Raw genomic sequence first — 23159 nt, 5'->3', positions numbered from 1 at the left:
AGGGGAGAGGCCCCAGTTGGGGTGAGGAGACGAGGAAAGACACCTTAGAATAAGAGGCTGATCCTCCATGGCAGGCAATAGACAGGCCTCCAGGACCCACCCGATGAGGCAAGGAGGAAACAGCGGTCACCCCCAAGTGCCAATTGCTTCCTGGGAAATAGTAAAATTTACAAAAATTTTGAAAAGCAAAAGCCTTCACTGACACCGTACTCAAACTCAGTATTTATTGAATGGTCCTGGCAGTGTACTGAGCCTCATGGGGCTCATAGCACTCAGTTTAGACCAAAGACTTAAAGAGATGTTTTCCGGAGGTCACTGCTTTTTAAAATGAGGCTAACAATGCCTGGTTTTAAGTTGAAGGAATCTCACCAAGAACTTAATTACCTCAAAAAGGACGTTTTTTTCCCTGGGAACATTTCCGGATGGACCAAGGCTTTAAAAGCAGTGCCCCACCCTCCAGCTGCTCCCTGGCTTAGAGGGGAAATGATTTAGATGAACAGTTGACTGTGACATCTGACAGAGGTGGCAAAGAGAAGGGGAGAATGTGATCTGAGGCATTGGGTGAGCGAGAAGATGAGAAGATGATCAAATGATGATGCTCTCCAAGAAGGGAGCACAGGGTGGGAAAGGATTAGTCAATCAGTCGCATTTACTGAGCACTTGCTGTGTGCAGGGCGCTGGGGAGCGCGCAAGACAACAATACAACAGACACATTCCCTGCCCAGTGTGAGCTTACAGTCTAGATGGGGAGATAGACATCATAAATAAATTAATTATGGATATGTACATAAGTGCTGTGGTGCTGGGTGATGCAGAAGAGAGTTTAATTAAGTGGGGTTGGGGGTCCACTGCCCATCTGTCCACAGGGAGAGCCAGACTCTGAGTGACCATGGGATTTGGCGGGCCGGGGAAAATTTCGGAGAAAGCGTCCCTCAGCCAGTGCCTGTACATTTCTGCAGATGCTCAGATGTGTTAATCAGGCCAAGGTGGGGCTTGGCTTGGGTCTTGAGAACTTGGACTGTGTCTCTTTGGCACGCGCGCACATACACACACACACACACACACACACACACACACACACAGCCCCATCCCTCCCCGAAAAGCACAAACTAAGCCGCTGAGGTAAGAAAGGTGCTAATAGGATTCTTGTCTCTTCAAGGCAGAGAGGTACCAGACTTGTTTGCCCCCTTGGTGAATATTTCCCAGCCCCCTGCCCCTTACCCTCTCACCTGGGACATTTCCTCCACTGGCCCCCGATCAAATGTGAAGCCCCAGAGGCCACGGAGGGAACAGATGAGTGTGTGTGGGTGGGTAAGGAGAGTGGCTGGGGACTGTGAGAGAGATCCAGGTGGCCAGCCCTCGCCGCTCTCGCCACCCTCTCCGGGGCTTCCCTGTGCTGCCAGACAGTCCGTTCCCAACCTGGGGAACCTCATTTCCTCGCAGAGATTGTTGACGCATTTACTAGAGCATATTTCACCACTCCTGCTTCCCTGGGCATGGATATGTGCTCCAGTCCCCTGCCACGACCATCTGCTCTGGATAAAATTAATGAGCAAACAGAGCTCTCTGACTCGAGGGGTCTCTGCCTCGAGTCACAGAGTTGAGCCGAGGGTGGGGGCGGGCAACAGGCAGGAGTTAATCCTCTAACCCAAGCCACCCCCTACCCCCGCCCCGGGCAGGATCCCCCCACCCAGTCTGACCCACAGCGAACCATCTGCCGAACCTGCAGGGGCAGCTCCATAGAGGCTGCGGCCGGACGAGTCCAAGCCAAAGAATTCCTTGGGAGTCAACGAGGCCGGACGGCCGCTCAGCGGGAGTCTGATGGAGCCGTGTTTCCGGCCACAGATGGGCCGTGACCAGTCACTCCCAGTTTCAAGAACATTTTCCGGAGTGAAGGCGCTTTCCCCGTCCCCAAGCTGAATGCCTGGACAGCGAAATGAGATTCTCCAGTGTGGGCATCCTGGTCGGGTTGTGACGGTGCCCTCCAACACCAGCTGCTGAAAAGGCCTAGCCTTGGCTGGGGGGTGGGGAGTGGGGCAGTGCGGGGTGGAAGATGGGGGCTAGGATGCTGGGCTAACCCCAGGCCCGGGTCTGTCACCGGCCCTGCTGCCGGCGAACTGGGAAAAAGACAGACACGGATGGAAAAGTTTGAATCATTTAAGCACGTCACCCAGAAATAACTGAGAAATAAAGGGGTTCGAGCACCCTCCAGAAAACCAAGCATACACAACTGTTTCAACTTAAAAAGGAAAAATTAGAGACCTTCCACAGTCTACACCAGCTGTTATTAGATCCACACAGTAGTTATGACATTGGCACAAACCTGCACATCCTCCTACAGAAAAACACCCATTTTCCCTAATTGAAATCCTAAACATATCTGTCCTGACAGCTGAAAACTATTAACTCCACACTAAAACCTAAAAAACAAGCAGAGTGCAATCACTCAGTCAATCACTGGTATTTATTGAGTGCTTACGGTGTGCCAAACACTGTACTAAGTCCTTGGGAGAATACAATATAACAGTCGGTTCCCAGCCCACAATGGTTTTAACAGTCTAGAGTACAGATAAGCCCACTCTCCTCCACACAAAACATTCCACTTCCCAATATAGAGTACGGAACACCGGGATACTGTATTGATTCTCCTCTGTGCCCAAGGAGAAGTAGTTCCTGATGTCCCCCACCACCATTCGCAAGCCAAGCTCATGTCTCATGTACATCTTCCGTGGCCTCCGGAGGTTTGCATTTGATCGGGGTTGGTGAAGGGAACGTCCCATTTGGGAGGGTCAGGGTCATGGAGCTGGGAAATACTAAGCAAGGGGGCAAATCTTACAGTGTATTTTGGCCTGTTCTTACCTTCTCTAATGGAAATCAATCAATCAATCAATCATATTTATTGAGTGTTTACTGTGTGCAGAGCACTGTATTATGTGCAGTAACAACTCTCTCCTCGACCCCCTCCAGTCTGGCTTCCGTCCCCTACATTCCACGGAAACTGCCCTCTCAAAGGTCACCAATGACCTCCTGCTTGCCAAATCGAACAGCTCATACTCTGTCCTAATCCTCCTCGACCTCTCAGCTGCCTTTGACACTGTGGACCACCCCTTCTTCTCAACATGCTATCTGACCTTGGCTTCACAGACTCCATCCTCTCCTGCTTCTCCTCTTACCTCTCTGGTCGTTCTTTCTCAGTCTCTTTTGCAGGCTCCTCCTCCCCCTCCCATTCTCTCACTGTGGGGGTTCCCCAAGGTTCAGTGCTTGGTCCCCTTCTGTTCTCGATCTACACGCACTTCCTTGGTGACCTCATTCGCTCCCACGGCTTCAACTATCATCTCTACGCTGATGACACCCAGATCTACATCTCTGCCCCTGCTCTCTCCCCCTCTCTCCAGGCTCGCATCTCCTCCTGCCTTCAGGACATCTCCATTTGGATGTCTGCCCACCACCTAAAGCTCAACATGTCCAAGACTGAACTCCTTGTCTTCCCTCCCAAACCCTGCCCTCTCCCTGACTTTCCCATCTCTGTTGATGGCACTACCATCCTTCCCGTCTCACAAGCCCGCAACCTTGGTGTCATCCTCGACTCCGCTCTCTCATTCACCCCTCACATCCAAGCCGTCACCAAAACCTGCCGGTCTCAGCTCCGCAACATTGCCAAGATCTGCCCCTTTCCTCTCCATCCCAACCGCTACCCTGCTCATTCAAGCTCTCATCCTATCCCGTCTGGACTACTGCATCAGCCTTCTCTCTGATCTCCCATCCTCGTGTCTCTCTCCACTTCAATCCATACTTCATGCTGCTGCCCGGATTATCTTTGTCCAGAAACGCTCTGGGCATATCACTCCCCTCCTCAAAAATCTCCAGTGGCTACCAATCAATCTGCGCATCAGGCAGGAACTCCTCACCCTGGGCTTCAAGGCTGTCCATCCCCTCGCCCCCTCCTACCTCACCTCCCTTCTCTCCTTCTACAGCCCAGTCCGCACCCTCCGCTCCTCCACCGCTGATCTTCTCACCGTACCTCGCTCTCGCCTGTCCCGCCATCGACCCCTGGCCCACATCATCCCCCGGGCCTGGAATGCCCTCCCTCTGCCCATCCCCCAAGCTAGCTCTCTTTCTCCCTTCAAGGCCCTGCTGAGAGCTCACCTCCTCCAGGAGGCCTTCCCAGACTGAGCCCCTTCCTTCCTCTCCCCCTCGTCCCCCTCTCCATCTCCCCATCTTACCTCCCTCCCTTCCCCACAGCACCTGTATATATGTTTGTACATATTTTTTTACTCTATTTATTTATTTATTTAATTTATTTGTACATATCTATTCTATTTATTTTATTTTGTTAGTATGTTTGGTCTCTGTCTCCCCCTTTTAGACTGTGAGCCCACTGTTGGGTAGGGACTGTCTCTATATGTTGCCAATTTGTACTTCCCAAGCGCTTAGTACAGTGCTCTGCACATAGTAAGCACTCAATAAATACAATTGATGATGATGATGATGATGTGCTTGGGAAGTACAAGTTGGCAACATATAGAGACGGTCCCTACCCAACAGTGGGCTCATAGTCTAGAAGGGGGAGACAGGGAAAAAAACAAAAGATATTAACAAAATAAAATAAATAGAATAGATATGTACAAGTAAAATAAATAAATAGAGTAATAAATACATACAAACATATATACATATATACAGAGAAAGAGCACAGACCTGGGAATCAGAGGACCAGGGTTCTCATCCCGGTTCTGCTACTTGCTTGCTGTGTGACCTTTGGCAAGTCATTTAACCTCTCCGAACAATCATTCCCTCGTCTGTAAAATGGGAATAAAATATTTGGTTCTCCCTTCTTCACTCCTTATGGATTTGGATCTGTATCAGGCAATTGTATTTACTGAGTGCTCACTGTGCACAGAGCACTGTGCTAAGTGTTTGGGAAAGTAGAGAAGCAGCGTGGCTCAGTGGAAAGGGCACGGGCTTTGGAGTCAGAGGTCATGGGTTCAAATCCCGGCTCCTCCAACTGTCAGCTGTGAGACTTTGGGCAAGTCACTTCTCTGGGCCTCAGTTACTTCATCTGGAAAATGGGGATTAAAACTGTGAGCCCCCCGTGGGACAACCTGATCACCTTGTAACCTCCCCAGCGCTTAGAACAGTGCTTGGCACATAGTAAGCGCTTAACAAATACCATCATTATTATTACCGTATAACAGTATAACAGAGTTGGTAGACATGATCCCTGTCCACAATGAGCACACTCTTTAAGCACTTGATATTCACCCCACCCTCAGTCCCTCAGCACTTCTGTACATAACCATAATTTATTTTAACATCTGTCTCCCCCTCTAAGCTCCTGGTGGGCAGGGAATATACCTACCAACTCTGTTTTCACACTCTTCCAGGCACTTAGTACAGTGCTATGCACACAGTAAGCAGTCAATAAATACAACTGATTGATTGTTTGATTGTCCTTCCTTTTAGACTGTGAGCCCTACTGTAGGACAGGGACTGTGTCTGTTCTGATTACCTTGTGTTCACCCCAGCATTTAGTTGAGGGCTTGGCACACATACCACTATTGTTATCATTATTATTATTATAAGGTAGCTATGCAATGGCAGCTGACTAAATGCGGGTTTCTGTCCTTTTCTTTGATGTTACGGCACAGTTTGAGATCTCAGTGAAAATTCTGTAAAATGGGGATTAAGACTGTGAGTCCCATGTGGGACAAAGACTGTATCCAGCTTGATTAGCTTGTATCTACCTCAGAATTTAGTTCAGTGTGTGGCACATAGTCATCACTTAACAAATACCATTAAAATAAAAAAAAATCATTCACCAAAGGGTCCTCTGCAAAAGGAGAACCACCACAGAATCATGAGCACAGAGGCCATATTGTCCCGTCAACCTCAGTCATTTCAAAAGAGCCTGGGGCAGCCGGCAAGCCCGGCTGCTGGGCCATTTGGCAGGAGAAGCGTTGGCACAGTGCGGGCCAGGAACTCCAAATCCTACCACTTTCCAGGTTCCCTGTAGGGCATTTACGTCACAGGAACTTTCTGACAGGCCGCGGAAGCCACCCAGCACTCTCTGGCAGAGTTCAAGCTGGGTTCCCCAGTTCATTCCTTCCCGTGCAGAAGCTGGTTTTGTCCTCGTGTTTGGCTGTACCTCAATGTCCCACAGTGCTCCTGAAGCCCACCAGACCAAGCCGATAGAATCCTTTCCCTCCTGATGTATTTACAAATCATTTCACTGGGCCAGTCTGATGTAGTGTTGGTCTCGCCTCCATTTTCCCAGTTGACAAATACACAAATATTCTGCCCTATACTACAGAGTAGCCAGGCTTTCCACAGGAAACATTTGGGACAGAGAGGGGAAAGTTAGGGATATGAGAGGGTCCCTCTCAAGCATGTTTATTCATTCATTCAATCATATTTATTGAGCACTTACTGTGTGCAAAGTACTTGGGAGAGTATACCACAACAGCAAACGGACACATTCCCTGCCTTCAACGAGCTAACAGGTTACGGGGGGATTGTGTCCACAAGGCAACAAACATACTATCCCTTCAAGCATTCTGGTGCCATTATCAGAGACAGAATTAATGGCTGAATGGGCAATTATTTCAACCCCATCATGGCATTACACATGTTCTTGTGACATGCTAGCAGCTATGTTACCTTAACATTATCAACAAAATGGAAGACACACCTGGATTTATTTCCTTAGATTTACTTTTTGAAGTTGAAGAAAGCTCTCAGCTTGGCATGTTTGAAGGGAAAGAGAGTTCCAGGCAGGGGAAAGGGCATGGAGAGATGAGAGTTGAGAATGAGGCCCAGTGAGTAGGTTAGCTCGAGAGAAACAAAGAATGCAAGCTCGAGTGAGGTGTGGAAAGAGCACGGGCTTGGGAGCCAGAGGTCATGGGCTCTAATCCCGGCTCCATCACATGTCTGCTGTGTGACCTTGGGCAAGTCACTTAACTTCTCTGAGCCTCACTTCCCTCATCTGTAAAATGGGGATTAAGACTGTGAGCCCCATGTGGGACAACCTGATCACCTTGCATCCCCCCTGCGCTTAGAACAGTGCTTCACACATAGTAAGCGCTTAACAAATGCCATCATTATTATTATTATTATTAATAAAAAAGAGTGGATAAGTAGGAGGGACAGAGTCAATTATGTGTTTTAAAGCCAGATGAGAGCAGGAAGAGGTTACAAAAATGAACCACGGAAACAAATATCAACCCAGCATTAGTTAGAAATAACTATCAATTGAAAGGATGAATCTTTGGATTTAACCAAAAGTGTTCTCCATCAGAGTGGTGACAATACGTCTTCTGATGGATATGTGTTAACACCATACATCCCTTGTAATGGTATTAAAAGATAACAAAAATAATAACAACAATAACAATAATAATAGTGTCCATTAAGTACTTACTATGTGCCAAGCACTGTTCTAAAGCACTGGGGTAGATACAAGATAATCAGGTTAGATATCACATGAGGCTCACAGCCTAAGTAGGAGGAAATAGGATTTAATCCCTATTTTACAGATGAGGAAACTGAGACATAGCAGAGAGACATAGGTCCTAGGTCACACTTGTCCATCGTCACACAGCAGACCAGTGGCAGAACCTTGAGTAGAACTTAGGTCCTCTAACTCCCAGGCCCAGACTCTTTCTACTAGATATGTCAAGCTAAGAACAGGGCAAAATACACTATAAATTCACAAGACAAATGTCCAGTAGCTTAAATAATACCCTGTGCTGACTACTAACATTACTGAGCAGTGGGTCCAAGGAAAACAGTGGGGAAAGGGGGCTTTTATCCAGGAATTACACTGGGAAGCAGGATTGCAAAACTGAAGCATTAAAGTGACTCTGGGGTCATAGGTGCCAACTATTACACATGTTCTTGTGACATCCTAGCAGCTATGTTACCTTAACATTATCAACAAAATGGAAGACACACCTGGATTTATTTCCTCAGATTGACTTTTTGAAGTTGAAGAAAGCTCTCAGCTTGGCATGTTTGAAGGGAAAGAGAGTTCCAGGCAGGGGAAAGGGCATGGAGAGATGAGAGTTGAGAGTGAGGTCCAGTGAGTAGGTTAGCTCATGGGTGAAAGGGGGATAGGGATTTTAGTGGTGATGAGAACTGGGTGGGAGAAGGTTTCAAACTGCAGGGAGTCCATTCTTGTCAGCTCAGCCCTGGTTAGAGGGCATCCCACTCAAAGACTGAGGGGTACCTCTATCTGGAGTTACAGGGCAGACGGTCCCCCTGTCTCTGGCTGGGCATAAGAGACGGTTTGAAGTAATGTGATGAGACAGGGTGGGCACAGGTGAATTCACAGAGATGAGTAACAGCACCTGTGGGTACCAGGGAGAGCCCTCGGGGGCAGAGCCCTGAGCAGGAGGTTGGGAGATAGAAAGAAATAGTCCCAACTTTGTCGCTTTAAAAACCAATTCAGGTGTGGGGGGGGTTGAGCATCAGCAGTCACCACAGAATTTCGAATTCAAATTTTCAATCCAAGCAAAGATCTCCATGCCCTGGAGTCCAATTCTTCTTTCCTTTTTCGGCTTGACACTCAAAGCCCGGGGTTCCTGCCCCACCCTGTGAGGCTGGGGCATCTGGTTAAAGACAGTAGGATTTGTGAATGGCTGTCCAGATGTACGTATCTACAATTCTATTTATTTGTATTAATGCCTGTTTACTTGTTTTGATATGTATATATATATAATTCTATTTATTTATATTGATGCTATTGATACCTGTTTACTTGTTCTGATGTCTGTCTCTCCCCTTCTAGGCTGTAAGCCCACTGTGGGCAGAGATTGTCTCTCTTTATTGCTGAATTATACTTTCCAAGAGCCTAGTAGAGTGCTCTCATTCCATCGTATTTACTGAGCGCTTGCTGTGTGCAGAGTGCTGTACTAAGCGCTTGGGAAGTACAAGTCGGCAACATATAGAGACGGTCCCTATCCAACAACGGGCTCACAGTAATGCCCTTAAATGAAGGATTAAATGGGGCCTGCCAGGTCACCAGGTAAACTAGGGCCAGTTTGCAGGGAGGCACCAGTCCAGCCTGGCAGCTCCCAATGGAACAGCTACTCCCTTCAGGGGTGGCAATGTGGGATTCCTGGAGTCAGGATCACCACCCTGCTCCCTCCACCCAATTCCACACAAACACAGTTCAACACCGGCTTGGAGGAGGCGGGGAGCAGGAGAAAGTGTCAAGAAGCAGTGTGGTCTAGTAGAAAGAACCTGAACCTGGGAGTTAGAGGACCTGGATTCTAATACCGGCTAAGCCACTTGTCTGCTCTGTGACCTTGGGCAAGTTGGCATTTGTTAAACACTTACTATGTGCCAAGCACTGTTCTAAGCACTGGGACAGACACAAGGTAATCAGGTTGTCCCACAGGGGGCTCACAGTCTTAATCCCCATTTTCCAGATGAGGTAACTGAAGCACAGAGAAGTTAACTGACTTGCCAAAGGTCACACAGCTGGCTAGTGGCAGAGTCGGGATTAGAACCCGTGACTTCTGACTTGCAAGCCCGGGCTCTTTCCACTAAGCCACTAAGCCACACAAGTCACTTCACTTCCCTATGCCTCAGTTACCTCATCTGTAAAATAGGGATTAAGACTGTCAGCCCTACATGGGGCAGAAATCATTCTCATTCAATCCCCATTTTAGCCCATGATAACCCATGGGGAAATAGCCAGCGAGTGACATTGACACTCCTTCACTCCTGTCCCTGACCGCATCACTTTTGCCTGAATCCCAGACCTCAGTGGGGTGGGAGGAATCTTGATGGGAACAGTTTCAGTACCCTTTGTCAACGTTTTTCCTGATTACGCAGGAAAAATAGAAAAGGGCAAAAAAGAGATTGTTTTGAGGAGATAAAGAAATATCCACAATAGTTGGCAGAGGCTACACTCCAAATCAGCTGGTTGCTGGAAGCAACGGCTTGTCCTCTAACTTTCCTTGGAATTCAGTGGAATATTAATAGAATGGCAGCAGCCCAACAGGTGAAAGCATTTCAGTCCACCGGTTATGCCTGGCAAGAGAGCGGCAGCGGAGTGTGCCACCATGTTAAAAAGAAAGTTCAGCGCCCATCGGTATCAAAAGGTAACTCATCCCAACTTCTCTGAGCAGGTCAAGCCACCCTTAGCACTTATGGGGTTATCAGTTTGTTCATTCCCTTTTTGCTTACTTACGCGTATGAATCTACGGTTTTCCGTTTGCTCTTGGCCACTGTTTGGACACCCTTTGGGCTTGCCTGTCTCCTGCATTGGTCTGTAAGTGGCTCAAGGGCAGGGACCACAGTGTGACCTAGTGGAAAGAGCATAGCCCTGGGAGTCAGAGGACCTAGGTTCTAACCCCAGTTCTACTATGTGCCTTCTTGTGACCTTGGACAAGCCATTTCACTTTGCTGTGCCTCAGTTACCTCATCTGCAAAATGGGGACTCAATACCTATTTCCCCCTTCTCATTAGATTGTGAGCCCTTTGTGGGACAGGGACTGTGTCTGACCTGATTATTTTGTATCCCTGATTATCTTGTACCTTCCCCAGTGCTTAGAACAGTGCTAGTCACACAATAAGTGCTTAAAAGTACTATTATTATTATTATTATTATCCAGCATTGGTCAAGGGAGACGGATACACACAAGTGGTGATGATAGAGGAGGAGGTCCCACAACCTCATTCCCCAAATGGGTGACTAATCTGAAGGATGATTGAAATTAAGGGATGTGACTGATCCTCAGACATAAACATAGTAAGTGTTTAAGAGGAGGTCCACAACCTCATTCCCCAAATGGGTGACTAATCTGAAGGATGATCGAAGTTAAGGGATGTGACTGATCCTCAGACATAAAAAAAAAAAAATACAGCTGCCACCCCATTGGAAGGAAAGCCATTTCTTTCCTTCTGCAGAGTACCTGTGACTGACCTCAGATGAAATGATCTCAGATGTTGCCGACTTGGACTTCCCCAGCATTTAGTACAGTGCTCTGCACACAGTAAGCACCCAATAAATATGATTGAATGAATGAATGAAAATGGATAATAATAATAATAATAATAATGATGATGGTATTTGTTAAGTGCTTACTATGTGCAAAGCACTGTTCTAAGCATTGGGGAGATACAAGGTGATCAGATTGTCCCACGTGGGGCTCACAATCTTAATCCCCATTTTACAGATGAGGTAACTGATGCACAGAGAAGTTAAGTGACTTGCCCAAAGTCACACAGCCGATAAGTGGTGGAGCCAGGAATAGAACCCATGATGTCTGACTCCCAAGTCTGTGCTCTTTCCACTGAGCCACACTGCTTCTCAGGCTTTGGCTGAAGCGGAAAACCAAAACACAGACACTATCATTCATGCTGAATTCGCCAATAACCTAGGGTCTCAGGGTAACTGCGGCTAGGCACCTCTCCAGGTTACTCCTCGGTGATACCCAAAGCTAATTCATACGGGCCAGGACCAGGACCTGCATTGCAACTCTAAACTCCATGGTAATTGCACCAAAGCACTGCTAAATCACAAGGTGAAGTGACTTACAATTCTCTTTCAGAAATCACCTCTCACTAGAGGCCCTTTAATTAGGACATCCAAAATTTCTGTTTCAAATCCGTTACAAATCCCACTGCATTTATCTGCATATCCATAACTGATTTTCAATCAATCAATGGAATTTATTGAGCACTTACTATGTGCAGAGCACGATACTATGTGCTTGGAAGAGTATTTTACTGTCTGTCTCCCCCTTTAGACTGAAAGTTCATTATGGGCAGGGAACCTATCAACTTTGTTATATTGTACTTTCCCAAGTGCTTAGTATAGTGTTCTGCACACAGTAAGTCTTCAATAAATGTGATTGATTGATTAATTGGGTAACTGCTTCCAGCGTGAGATTGGGTAGGTAAGTGAGCCCCTTGTGCGACAAGGACTGAGCTGAATCTGCTTATCTTGTATCTACCCAGCACTTAGTGTAGTGGTTGACACACAGTGAGCGCTTAACAAGTACCACAATTATTATTAGTAGAACTGTTATTAAGAATAGGTCGCTTTCCCGACCAAGCACACACACTGGTTCACAGCTTCAGCTGCTGTTCATTCATTCATTCAATCGTATTTATTGAGCGCTTACTGTGTGCAGAGCACTGTACTAAGCGCTTGGGAAGTACAAGTCGGCAACATATAGAGATGGTCCCTACCCAACAACGGGCTCACAGTCTAGAAGGGAGGCAGCTCAATTCTGAAAGGTTCGGCAATTCAGAGGTTGTACTTTGAACTCTTTAAGACTCTAAATTGGCAAAACACGACAGTCAGCCACCGTATTCCAATTAAGTATCTGAATAATGAAGACAAGCTGACTGAAACAAATGGAATTTGTAGAATTCTAGGGAGGACAATGGGCTATGACCTTAACAGTCAAGGCACTAGTGTCCGGGTTAATGTCCGGGAGAAGCCAAGCTCCGTCTATTTATTTGCAGTTTAAAGCTCCCTAGAAAAACAATCTTAAAGAACAACCAATCTTCTGAATGCCTGAACTATTGTTTCAAAAATCAAAATGGGAAATGTTTTCCTTCGGTAGGTTGAAAAGAAAAGAATTGTTTTTCTAGGGTATCTTCCCAAGTGTCATCTGTTCGCTTATCTCGTTAGTTCCAAAGGACGGTGCTCAACTGCTCAATGCAGATGTAGTTTCTGTAAAATGGGGATGAACAACCTCTTATATGGGGAAGCCCCTGGGAGACAGGGACTGCATCTGATCTGACTGCCTTGCAGCTACCCCAGTGCTTACTATGGTGCTTGACACATAGTCAGTGTTTAATCCAACCCAATTCAATGGAGAATAGAAAAATCATTTTTCAAGAATAAAGAGCAAAATTGATACTATGAGGCTGAGGCCAGTCAAAGGTAAAAAGAACCAGCAGGTCATGGACTGGTGAATTTCTCCTTTCCGAATACTCATTTTTTGCTAAAATAGAAAAATCCTAATTCTTAGGATCCATCAAATGTGTGCAAATAGGAATTCACCACTTCCTTTTTCAGGCAAAACTTTTCGGGCAGCTCCAGATCACCCTGTGACATTCCACATTCTTTGGCCTTGGAGAAAAAGTCATTCCCAGATACCAGAAAATGTATTTGATCATTAAGCTTGCTGCAGGCAGGAAACATGTCTACCAACAGCTCTTTGTGGGCAGAGAAGTTGCCCTGCCCACACAGAGAAGCAACATGTGTAGTGATTAGAGCACAGACCTTGGAGTTGGGTCATGGGTTCTGATTCCATCTCTGCCACGTGTCTGCTCTGTGACCTTGGGCAAGTCACTTCACTTCTCTGTGCCTTAGTTCCCTCATCTGGAAAATGGGAATTGAGACTGTGAGCCCCATGTGGGACAGGGACCGTGTCCAACCCAATTTGCTTGAATCCACCCCAGTGCTTAGTACAGTGCTTGCCACATAGTAAGTACTTAACAAATACCGCAATTATTATTATTATTATTACAAATTCTGATGTACTGTACTCGCTGCACTCAGGAAGTGCTCACTATATATCATTGATTGATTGACTGATAAACAGGGAAGTTTAGAAATTAATCGGCCAAGTTCTCCCAGAGAAGTTGTGATTAATCAATCAATCAGTGGTATATATTGAGGGCTTACTGTGTGTGCAGAGCACTGAACTAAATGCTCGGAAAGTTCAGAAGCACCATGGCCTAGTAGAAAGAGGACGGGCATGGGAGTCAGAGAGCCTGGTTTCTAATTCCAGCTCCACCACTTACTTGCTGGGTGACTTTGGGCAAGTCACTTAACTACTTTGTGCCTAAATTCCCTAATTTGCAAAATGGGGATTCAATACCTTAGACTTTAAGCCCCATGTGGGACCTGATTATCTTGTATCTACTCCAGAGCTTAGTAAAGTTCTTGACACCTAGTAAGTGTTTAACAAATACCGCAGTTATTACTGTTATTATTATTATTATACAACAGAATTAGTAGATGTGATCCCTGCTCACAAGGAGATTACAGGTGACAAGTAATCTAATGACAAGTAATTCTAGGGAATCAGCGTGGCTCAGTGGAAAGAGCACAGGCTTTGGAGTCAGAGGTCGTGGGTTCAAATCCTGACTCTGCCACTTGTCAGCTGTGTGACTTTGGGCAAGTCACTTAACTTCTCTGTGCCTCAGTTACCTCATCTGTAAAATGAGGATTAAGACTGTGAGCCCCATGTGGGACAACCTGTTCACCTTGTAACCTCCCCAGCACTTAGAACAGTGCTTTGCACATAGTAAGCACTTAATAAATGCTATTATTATTATTAATGACATTTTTAAAAAATGACCCGGGGCGCTAGTGAAGAATGGACCAAAGAAGGTTAAATCCTCCAAGCCAGGATATGACAAGTTCATGGACCAGCCTATGCTGGAGAGGGATCCTGAAAAATCTTGTGGAGGAAAAGCCAGCGGGATTTAGTGGCAGACTGAATGTGGGGGTTTAAAGAGAGGGAAGAGTCAATGGAAATGCCAAGATTAGTGGTTTTGGAGATGGGGAGGATGGTGGGGTTGTCAACTGGGTTGGAAAAGTTAAGTGAAAGAGAAGATTGGGGAGCTAAGATAAGGAGTTTAGTTTTTTACACATTGAGCTTGAGATGCCAGCAGGACATAGGCATAGGGGTGTTTTGGAGGCAGGAGGGAATGGGAGAGGCAGAGAAGAGGAGAGATCAGGGCTGGAGAAGTAGATTTGATATATGTATATATGTTTGTACGTATTTATTACTCTATTTATTTTACTTGTACATATTTATTCTATTTATTTTATTCTGTTAATATGTTTTGTTTTGTTCTCTGTCTCCCCCTTCTAGACTGTGAGCGCACTGTTGGGTAGGGACCGTCTCTATATGTTGCCAACTTGTACTTCCCAAGCGCTTAGTACAGTGCTGTGCACACAGTAAGCGCTAAATAAATACGACAATGAATGAATGAAAGAATTTGATCATTTGAATAGAGGTAATCTGCCATCTCATCAAGAGCATTTACTGCATGCTTTCCAAGTACTGAGGACTGTCTTGATACCCTACTGTGCCCAGAACACCATTCTGGGAATGTGTTTGCAGACCCCAGAATTGGCACTCGGGCACATGCAGAAAAACAAAAAGTTATGGCCCCTGCCCTGGAGAAGCTTGAAATCAATTAAAACCAACTCAAGCCCAAACTTATTAAACAATGGATTTTTCTCAATTCTACTTTGCTTTACTTTGCAGAATGAGATAACAATTTGCATAATAGTCTTCCTGAATTCCTTAATTCCTGTACTGGACTGATTCTTGATGCTTCTAGTTCATCCCTCATCCGTAAAACGGGGATTAAGACTGGGAGCTCCACGTGGGACACGGGCTATGTCCAACCTGATTAGCTTGTATCTATCCCAGTGCTTTGAACAGTGCCTGGCTCATAGTAAGCACTTAACGAATACTCTAGACTGTGAGCCCGCTGTTGGGCAGGGACCGTCTCTATATGTTGCCAACTTGTACTTCCCAAGCGCTTACTACAGTGCTCTGCACACAGTAAGCGCTCAATAAATACGATTGAATGAATACCATAAAAAAAGGGTCAGGAGCTCTGGCAGACGCTTGGATTGGTGCCATCATTCCCAGCGGTCAACTCTCTCCTGGGTCTTGCGGACCCCCCGGCTGGTTAGCTGGATGCATCAAGGGAAGCCAAATCAGTTAATCAATGGTACTTATCCTGCACTTCATAATAACAATAATGATGGCATTTATTACGATTGATTGATTGACTGATTAAGCGCTTCCTATGTGCAAGGCGCTGTTCTGGGCGCTGGGGAGGTTACAGGGTGATCGGGTTGTCCCACGGGGGGCTCACAGTCTTCATCCCCATTTCACAGATGATGTAACTGAGGCCCAGAGACGTCTTATAGACTGTGAGCCCACTGTTAATACGTTTTGTTTTGTTCTCTGTCTCCCTCTTCTAGACTGTGAGCCCACTGTTGGGTAGGGACCGTCTCTATATGTTGCCAACTTGTACTTCCCAAGCGCTTAGTACGGTGCTCTGCACACAGTAAGCGCTCAATAAATACGATTGAATGAATAAATGAATGAATGAATGAAGTGACTTGCCTGAAGTCACCCAGCTGACAAGTGGCGGAGCCAGGATTTGAACCCATGGTATTTATTACTCTATTTGTCTATTTATTTTACTTGTACATATCTATTCTATTTATTTTATTTTGTTAATATGTTTGGTTTTGTTCTTTGTCTCCCCCTTCTAGACTGTGAGCCCACTGTTGGGTAGGGACTGTCTCTATATGTTGCCAACTTGTATTTCCCAAGCGCTTAGTACAATACTCTGCACACAGTAAGCACTCAATAAATATGATTGATTGATTGATCTGTTAATGACTGACTGAGATGAATCAGATCATTTAGCATTCCAGATGAGGCTAACCAGGCAGCCCAGGTTTGCCCATACTCAGGTACACAGTAGCCAATGCGCTCTCTGTGTGTTTGCTGGATAAAAAGCAGCTTAAAATTGGCTGCAGGAAATTTCCAATGACCTGCACATGATCCTTCTCCTCAAGAGACATGGAAGGGAAAAGGAATAGAAGGGAGAGAAGGACAGATTGTGAGTCCCAGATGGGATGGAGATTTAGTCTGACCTGTCCTAGACTGAAAATACCTTGTGGCCAGGGAATGTATCTGTTATATAATAATAATAATAATGGCATTTATTAAGTGCTTACTATGTGCAAAGCACTGTTCTAAGTGCTGGGGAGGTTACAAGGTTATCACGTTGTCCCACAGGGGGCTCACAGTCTTAATCCCCATTTTACAGATGAGGTAACTGAGGCCCAGAGAAGCTAAGTGACTTGCCCAAAGTCACACAGCTGACAATTGGTGGAGCTGGGATTTAAACCCCTGACCTCTGACTCCAAAGCCCGTGCTGTTTCCACTGAGTCATGCTGCTTCTCTATTATATTGTTTTATTGTTCTCTCTCAAGTGCTTAGTACAGTGCTCTTGCTGCTTGCTTAGTACTGCTTGCTCTGCAAGCAGTAAGGGTCAATAAACACGACTGACTGACTGAGGGAACATGTCTACCAACTCTGTTATATTGTATTCTCCTAAGCACTTGGTATAGTGCTTTGGAAACATTAAGCACTCAATAAATGCAATTGATTAAACTACTCCAGTGTCTAGTACCATGCTTGGCACCTACTACATATTGAATAAATACCATGATGGTTTTTGTTGTTAGAACATAAATACCAAAACATCGAAGGAAGTAGAGTGCAGTTGTCAAAATCTTCTGAAATCAAGCATGAGGCTTAAACACTCAGGGCCTCAGTTTCTCCATGTGCAAACGGGATAACGCTCCTCTTCCCTCCATAACCCACCTCCACAAAAGGAGTCCAGTGAGAATAAATAGAATAAACACCAGAAAGAGGCTCAGGCTCCTTGGTCCTCCATGCCTGTCCTCCTCTGTAGAGTATAAGCTTCTTGTAGACAGGAAATGTTTCCTGTGCTTCTGTTGCATTTCCCAAACATTTAATATAGTGCAATGCTAGACTGTGAGCCCATTGTTGGGTAGGGACCGTCGCTATATGTTGTCAACTTGTACTTCCTAAGCGCTTAGTACAGTGCTCTGCACACAGTAAGTGCTCAATAAATACGATTGAATGAATGAATAGTAGTTGCTCAGTCGAACAGTCAACCATTGGTACTTATTGTGCATTACTGAGTACTGAACTTGGGAGAATGCAGTAGTGTAAGGAGACCCAACCCTTCGTGGAGTGTACAATCAATCTAGCAGGGGATTCAGACACTAAAATAAATTATAGGTAGGGGGATCAACTTGGTACAAAGTTATGTATGTAGGTGCTGTGGCAGTCTAGACTGTGAGCCCATCTTCTAGACAGTGAGCCCGTTGTTGGGTAGGGACCGTCTCTATATGTTGCCGACTTGTTCTTCCCAAGGGCTTAGTACAGTGCTCTGCACACAGTACGTGCTCAATAAATATGATTGAATGAATGAATGGGAGGCTGGGAGAGCGTGTAAGCGTTTAAGGGGTACAAACTCAAGCGAATGTGTGACAAAGTAAGGAGGGGGACCTCTGAACCCTGGGGGCTCAGCGCTGTCATTGTTCACCTAACCCTAGCACTGCCTCCTCAAGGGGGACAGCAGCTCAGAGCTCCCTTTCAAATCATGGGGAAAGAAGTACAACAGCTTCCAACTGGCAGACCACCGACCGCTGTTCTGTACACAACAATGAGAAAGAAGGGTATATATGAGAGAGAACAGACTCTTATTTCTCGACAGTTGCCGACTGACTCTCTTTCTGGCACCACCATGTCCTCTTCATCATCATTATCATCAATCGTATTTATTGAGCGCTTACTATGTGCAGAGCACTGTACTAAGCACTTCGGAAGTACACATTGGCAACATATAGAGACAGCCCCTACCCAACAGTGGGCTCACAGTCTAAAAGGGGGAGACAGAGAACAAAACCAAACATACTAACAAAATAAAATAAATAGAATAGATATGTACAAGTAAAATAAATAGAGTAATAAATATGTACAAACATATATACATATATACAGGTGCTGTGGGGAAGGGAAGGAGGTAAGATGGGGGGATGGAGAGTCAGGTCAGAGGTCACAGTCACAGGTATACGTTCCAATAGGATGCATCCCTCAGGCAGAACATCCAGCGTGCAAACACTTTTCTCCAAACCAAAAGCGCGGAGCATCCCAGACAACTCCCATGGTCATTTACCAGCCTCAGTGCCCTCCAACAGCCCGGAAAATTTCATCTCCCTGTTCTCCATTCAGACATTCAGAAGCCCTCCTAAAATAAGTTATAATAATAATAATGGCATTTGTTAAGCACTTACTATGTGCAAAGCATGGTTCTAATCGCTGGGGAGGATACAAAGTGATCAGGTTATCTCTTAGTTCCCCACTTTACAGATGAGGTCACTGAGGCAGAGAGAAGTTAAGAGACTTGCCCAAAGTCACACAGCAGACAAGTGGGGGAGCTGGGGTTTGAACCCATAACCTCTGACTCCCAAGGCCGTGCTCTTTCCACTGAGCCCGCTGCTTCTCTGAGTTATGTAAAAGATAAAATTGACTTCACCTGTAAGAACCAAAAATAAATACACAACACATGCAGAAAGGTCAGTCAGCCAGTTTTTTTTTTCAGCTAGAGAAATGCAGCACCTCTAAGAGGGTTACTTCAAAGTACTTAAGTACTAAAATCCACTTGTAAACCTCACGTTGGGAGTGTGCACTGCCTTTCTTCAGGGGATTCAACCTCTTCAGCTTGTTAACACAGTTCCCTCTTGATCCCTAAAAGGCAAATCAATCAATCAATTCATAGTATTTACTGGGCATTTACTGTGTGCAGAACACCGGTACTAATAAGGGCTTATTATTGAGAGGTAAACTGAGGCACAAAGCACTAAGTAGTTCAGCTGGGGCAGGACCAAGTTAAGAATAGGATCAAGACCACATCACCCCTGGCTCAAGTCCTTTGCACTTCGCATCGGGGATCCCAGAGATGTGGTTTAATAATCTAGGCCTTATCAGGTTTGGAATTGAAGTGAGTCACTGGGGACATTTTTCTTGGCTAAAACTGACAATTCACTCCACTAGAGCCAGACGCAGGATACAAAAGAACCAGCATAACAGGTAACAGTCTTGGATGCTAATGAAGTCAATATTTAATGCTTGACTTTATTAAAAGTGACATTTAGAATGAGCACACTGCGCTATCACCTAGTTTCAAAAGTGCAGTCTTTTCCCCTGTTCTTCATGGCAGGGTGACAAGGGGCATATTGTTTCAAAGGCAGTCAGGGTAAACACACCACTTCCCGCCCCTCCCAAGCCAGCCCATGGGGCCACGTTTGGAGAAAGAATGGGGAGTTCTGTTGTTAAACTGAGCCCAAGACCAATCCAGGATCAACGCCTTCAGTGACTGTCTGATCCACTCTCCTCTGCAGGGTGAATCAGTCCTGTCACCCTCTCCCCTGGCTGAGGCTGGATGATCCTTTCCTGACTCTTCCTCCCCCCGTCTCTAGGAAAAGGCAGAACCAGGCAGCAAAAGTTCCTCCTTTCATTCATTCATTCAATCGTATTTATTGAGCGCTTACTGTGTGCAGAACACTGTACTAAGCGCTTGGGAAGTACAAGTTGGCAACATATAGAGATGGTCCCTACCCAACAGCGGGCTCACAGTCTAGAAGGGGGAGATAGACAACAAAACAAAACATATAAACCAAATAAAATAGAATACATATGTACAAGTAAAATAGAGTAATAAATATGTACAAACATATATACATATATACAGGTGCTGTGGGGAGGGGAAGGAGGTAAGGCGGGGGAATGGGGAGGGGGAGGAGGGGGAAAGGAAGGAGGGGGCTCAGTCTGGGAAGGCCTCCTGGATGAGGTGAGCTCTCAGTAGGGCTACAGACTTCTCAGGTTAGACACTGACACTGACCCACATTCATTCATTCATTCAATCATATTTATTGAGTGCTTACTGTGTGCAGAGCACTGTACTAAGCGCTTGGGAAGTACAAGTTGGCAACATATAGAGACAGTCCCTACCCAAAAGTGGGCTCACAGTCTAGAAGGGGGAGATAGACAACAAAACAAAACATATAAACCAAATAAAGTAAATAGAATAAATATGTACAAGTAAAATAAATAAATAAATAAATAGAGTAATAAATACTGCCCTGCCCAAGAACCACCACTCCTCCCCTGTCCGGCTCTCTGACTGCAGCCTCTTCGGCCACTACAACAGGCAATCTGCACTGCCATCCAAGGGCATCTAGCTTTATTTCTATTTGTTCTGATGACTTGACACCTGTCCACATGTTTTGTTTTCTGTCTCCTCCTTCTAGACTGTGAGCCCGTTGTTGAGCAGGGACTGTCACTATATGTTGCCAACTTGTACTTCCCAAGCGCTTAGTACAGTGCTCTGCACACAGTAAGCACTCAATAAATACGATTGAATGAATGAATGAAGGGCCTGCCACCACCCGATGCCTCTGAGGGCTGCAGATCACATCAGGCTATGTTTCTATGTTTTTTTCCCACCCATTACATCTCTGACAAATTCCAAGATTTTTCCTGTAGTGCTAGCTCCTGTTCCTCTCCAAGTCCTGGGTTCAAACCCTTCAAGACATACAGACCAACCCAAGCAACTGACTGTAATCACCCTTTGTCTTATGCCGTCAAGTAGTCTCCAACCCATAGCAACACCACAGACACATCTCTCCCAGAACACCCCACCTCCATCTGCGATCGTTCTGGTAGTGTATCCATAGAGTTTTCTTGGTAAAAATCCAGAAGCAGTTTACCATTGCCTCCATCCTGACAGTAAACTTAAGTCTCTGCCCTTGACTCTCTCCCATGACGCTGCTGCCCAGCGCAGGTGAGTTTTGATTGTAGCAGATTCCCTTCCACTAGCTAGCCACTGCCCAAGCTGGGAATGGAATGGATATGCCTTTGCTTGACTCTCCCTCCCATAGTTGGAACTGGTATAGTACTGGAAACTTTCCAGGTGAAAGGGAGGGGTGAAATCACTTTTAAGTACCCAAAAATTTCCAGAAGAGGTCCAATCTATCAATCAATGGCATTTATTGAGCAGTTACTATGAGCACAGTACTGTACTAAATGCTTGGGAGAGGACAATACAACATGAGCACAGACAGATGGACTGGAGGAGGGATGGAGGGACTGGCTAACCATCCCTTGGGAAGTTCGGCTATTGCCAAGCAGAGTTGGGTAAGGTCAAGAGTTGCCTGAGGTCAAGGTTGGGGCTGTGGGACAACGGGCCCTGGCACTCTTGGGAGCAGCGGAGGGTGGGGGCAGAGTGTGGAAGAGAGTCTCTCCTCCCTTGGCCCGGGGTCTCACACGTTGGGTAGGCTTCACATGTTCAATCATTCAATCGTATTTATTGAGCGCTTACAGTGCTCTTATAGAGCACAGGCCTGGAAGCCAGAAGGACCCGGATTCTAATCCCAGCTCTGCCACTTGCCGCTGTGTGACCTTGGGCAAGTCACTTAATTTCTCTGCGTCTCAGTTATCACATCTGTAAAATGGGGATTAAGACTGTGAACTCTATCTGGGACAGGGACCGTGTCCAATCTGATCAACTTGCGTCTTCCCCAGTGCTTAGTACAGAGGCTGGCACATAATAAGCACTTAACAAATACCATTAAAAAATACAACAGAATTAGCATAATGTGCTTATGGTTATAAGAGCTCCAGAAAGAAAGGACCATTCATGGGCAGACACAAGGAAACCAGTGATATTCAGTAAACCAATCCACCAAGAATACACTTTGCTCCTTTAAAGCCAACCTATATTCTGCACCCTGATCTCTTCTATCTCACCACCGACCTCTTACCTTACCCACATCTGGAACTCCCTCCCACTTCATATCCAACAGATAACAACTTTCCCCAAAAAACCCTTATAAAATCACATCAGTCAATAAATAAATGAATTTACTTATTGAGCACTTACTGTGTACAGAGCACTGTACTAAGTGCTTGGGAGAGTACAGTATAGTGGATTTGAGAGACACATTCCCCGTCCACAGCTAGCTTACAGTCTGGAGGGGGAAACATGTTAATATAAGTATATTGTGGCTATGTACATAAGTGCTGTGGGGCTGAAAGAGGGGTGAATAAAGCGTGTAAATTCAACATCTCCTACAATCAATCAATCAATCAATCATATTTATTGAGCGCTTACTGTGTGCAGAGCACTGTACTAAGCGCTTGGGAAGTACAAGTCGGCAACATATAGAGACGGTCCCTACCCAACAGTGGGCTCACAGTCTAGAAGGGGGAGACAGAAACTTTTCCTAAGCCTTCACTTCCCCATTTGCCCTCCCTTTTGCATCATCTCTGCCTTTGGTTCCGCACCCCTTAAGCGCTTTAATATTCACACCACTCCCAACCCCTCATCACTTCTGTATATAACCTTATATTCTGTCATTTCCCTTCTCTGGAATTTCTTTTAATGTCAGTCTCCCCCTTTACCCTGTGGGCAGGAACTGTGTCTACCAACTCCATCAGCTAGACTCACTCACTCCCCATTCCCTTCGCCGCTCTCGCACCACTAACCCACAG

The 23159-nt window shown here is 45.8% G+C and overlaps 1 protein-coding gene across 3 annotated transcripts in view; it reads right to left on the bottom strand.

Annotated features, from left to right (window-relative positions):
- Positions 1–23159, bottom strand: part of LDLRAD4 (low density lipoprotein receptor class A domain containing 4) — a 420524-nt gene that overhangs the window by 315693 nt on the left and 81672 nt on the right. For 2 of the 3 annotated variants that reach the window (XM_038746173.1, XM_038746179.1), the window contains exon 2: positions 19283–19355. The exons of the other annotated variant lie outside the window; for it this stretch is intronic. The gene's annotated coding sequence lies outside the window, so the exon portion shown is untranslated. The remainder of the gene's footprint in view (positions 1–19282; positions 19356–23159) is intronic. 3 annotated transcript variants of the gene reach the window in all.

The sequence above is a fragment of the Tachyglossus aculeatus genome, chromosome 5 (genome assembly GCF_015852505.1).
Source record: "Tachyglossus aculeatus isolate mTacAcu1 chromosome 5, mTacAcu1.pri, whole genome shotgun sequence".
Taxonomy (NCBI): Eukaryota; Metazoa; Chordata; class Mammalia; order Monotremata; family Tachyglossidae; genus Tachyglossus; species Tachyglossus aculeatus.
The sequence above is the reverse complement of the archived record's forward strand: the minus strand, read 5'-3'. Positions and strand labels throughout refer to the sequence as shown.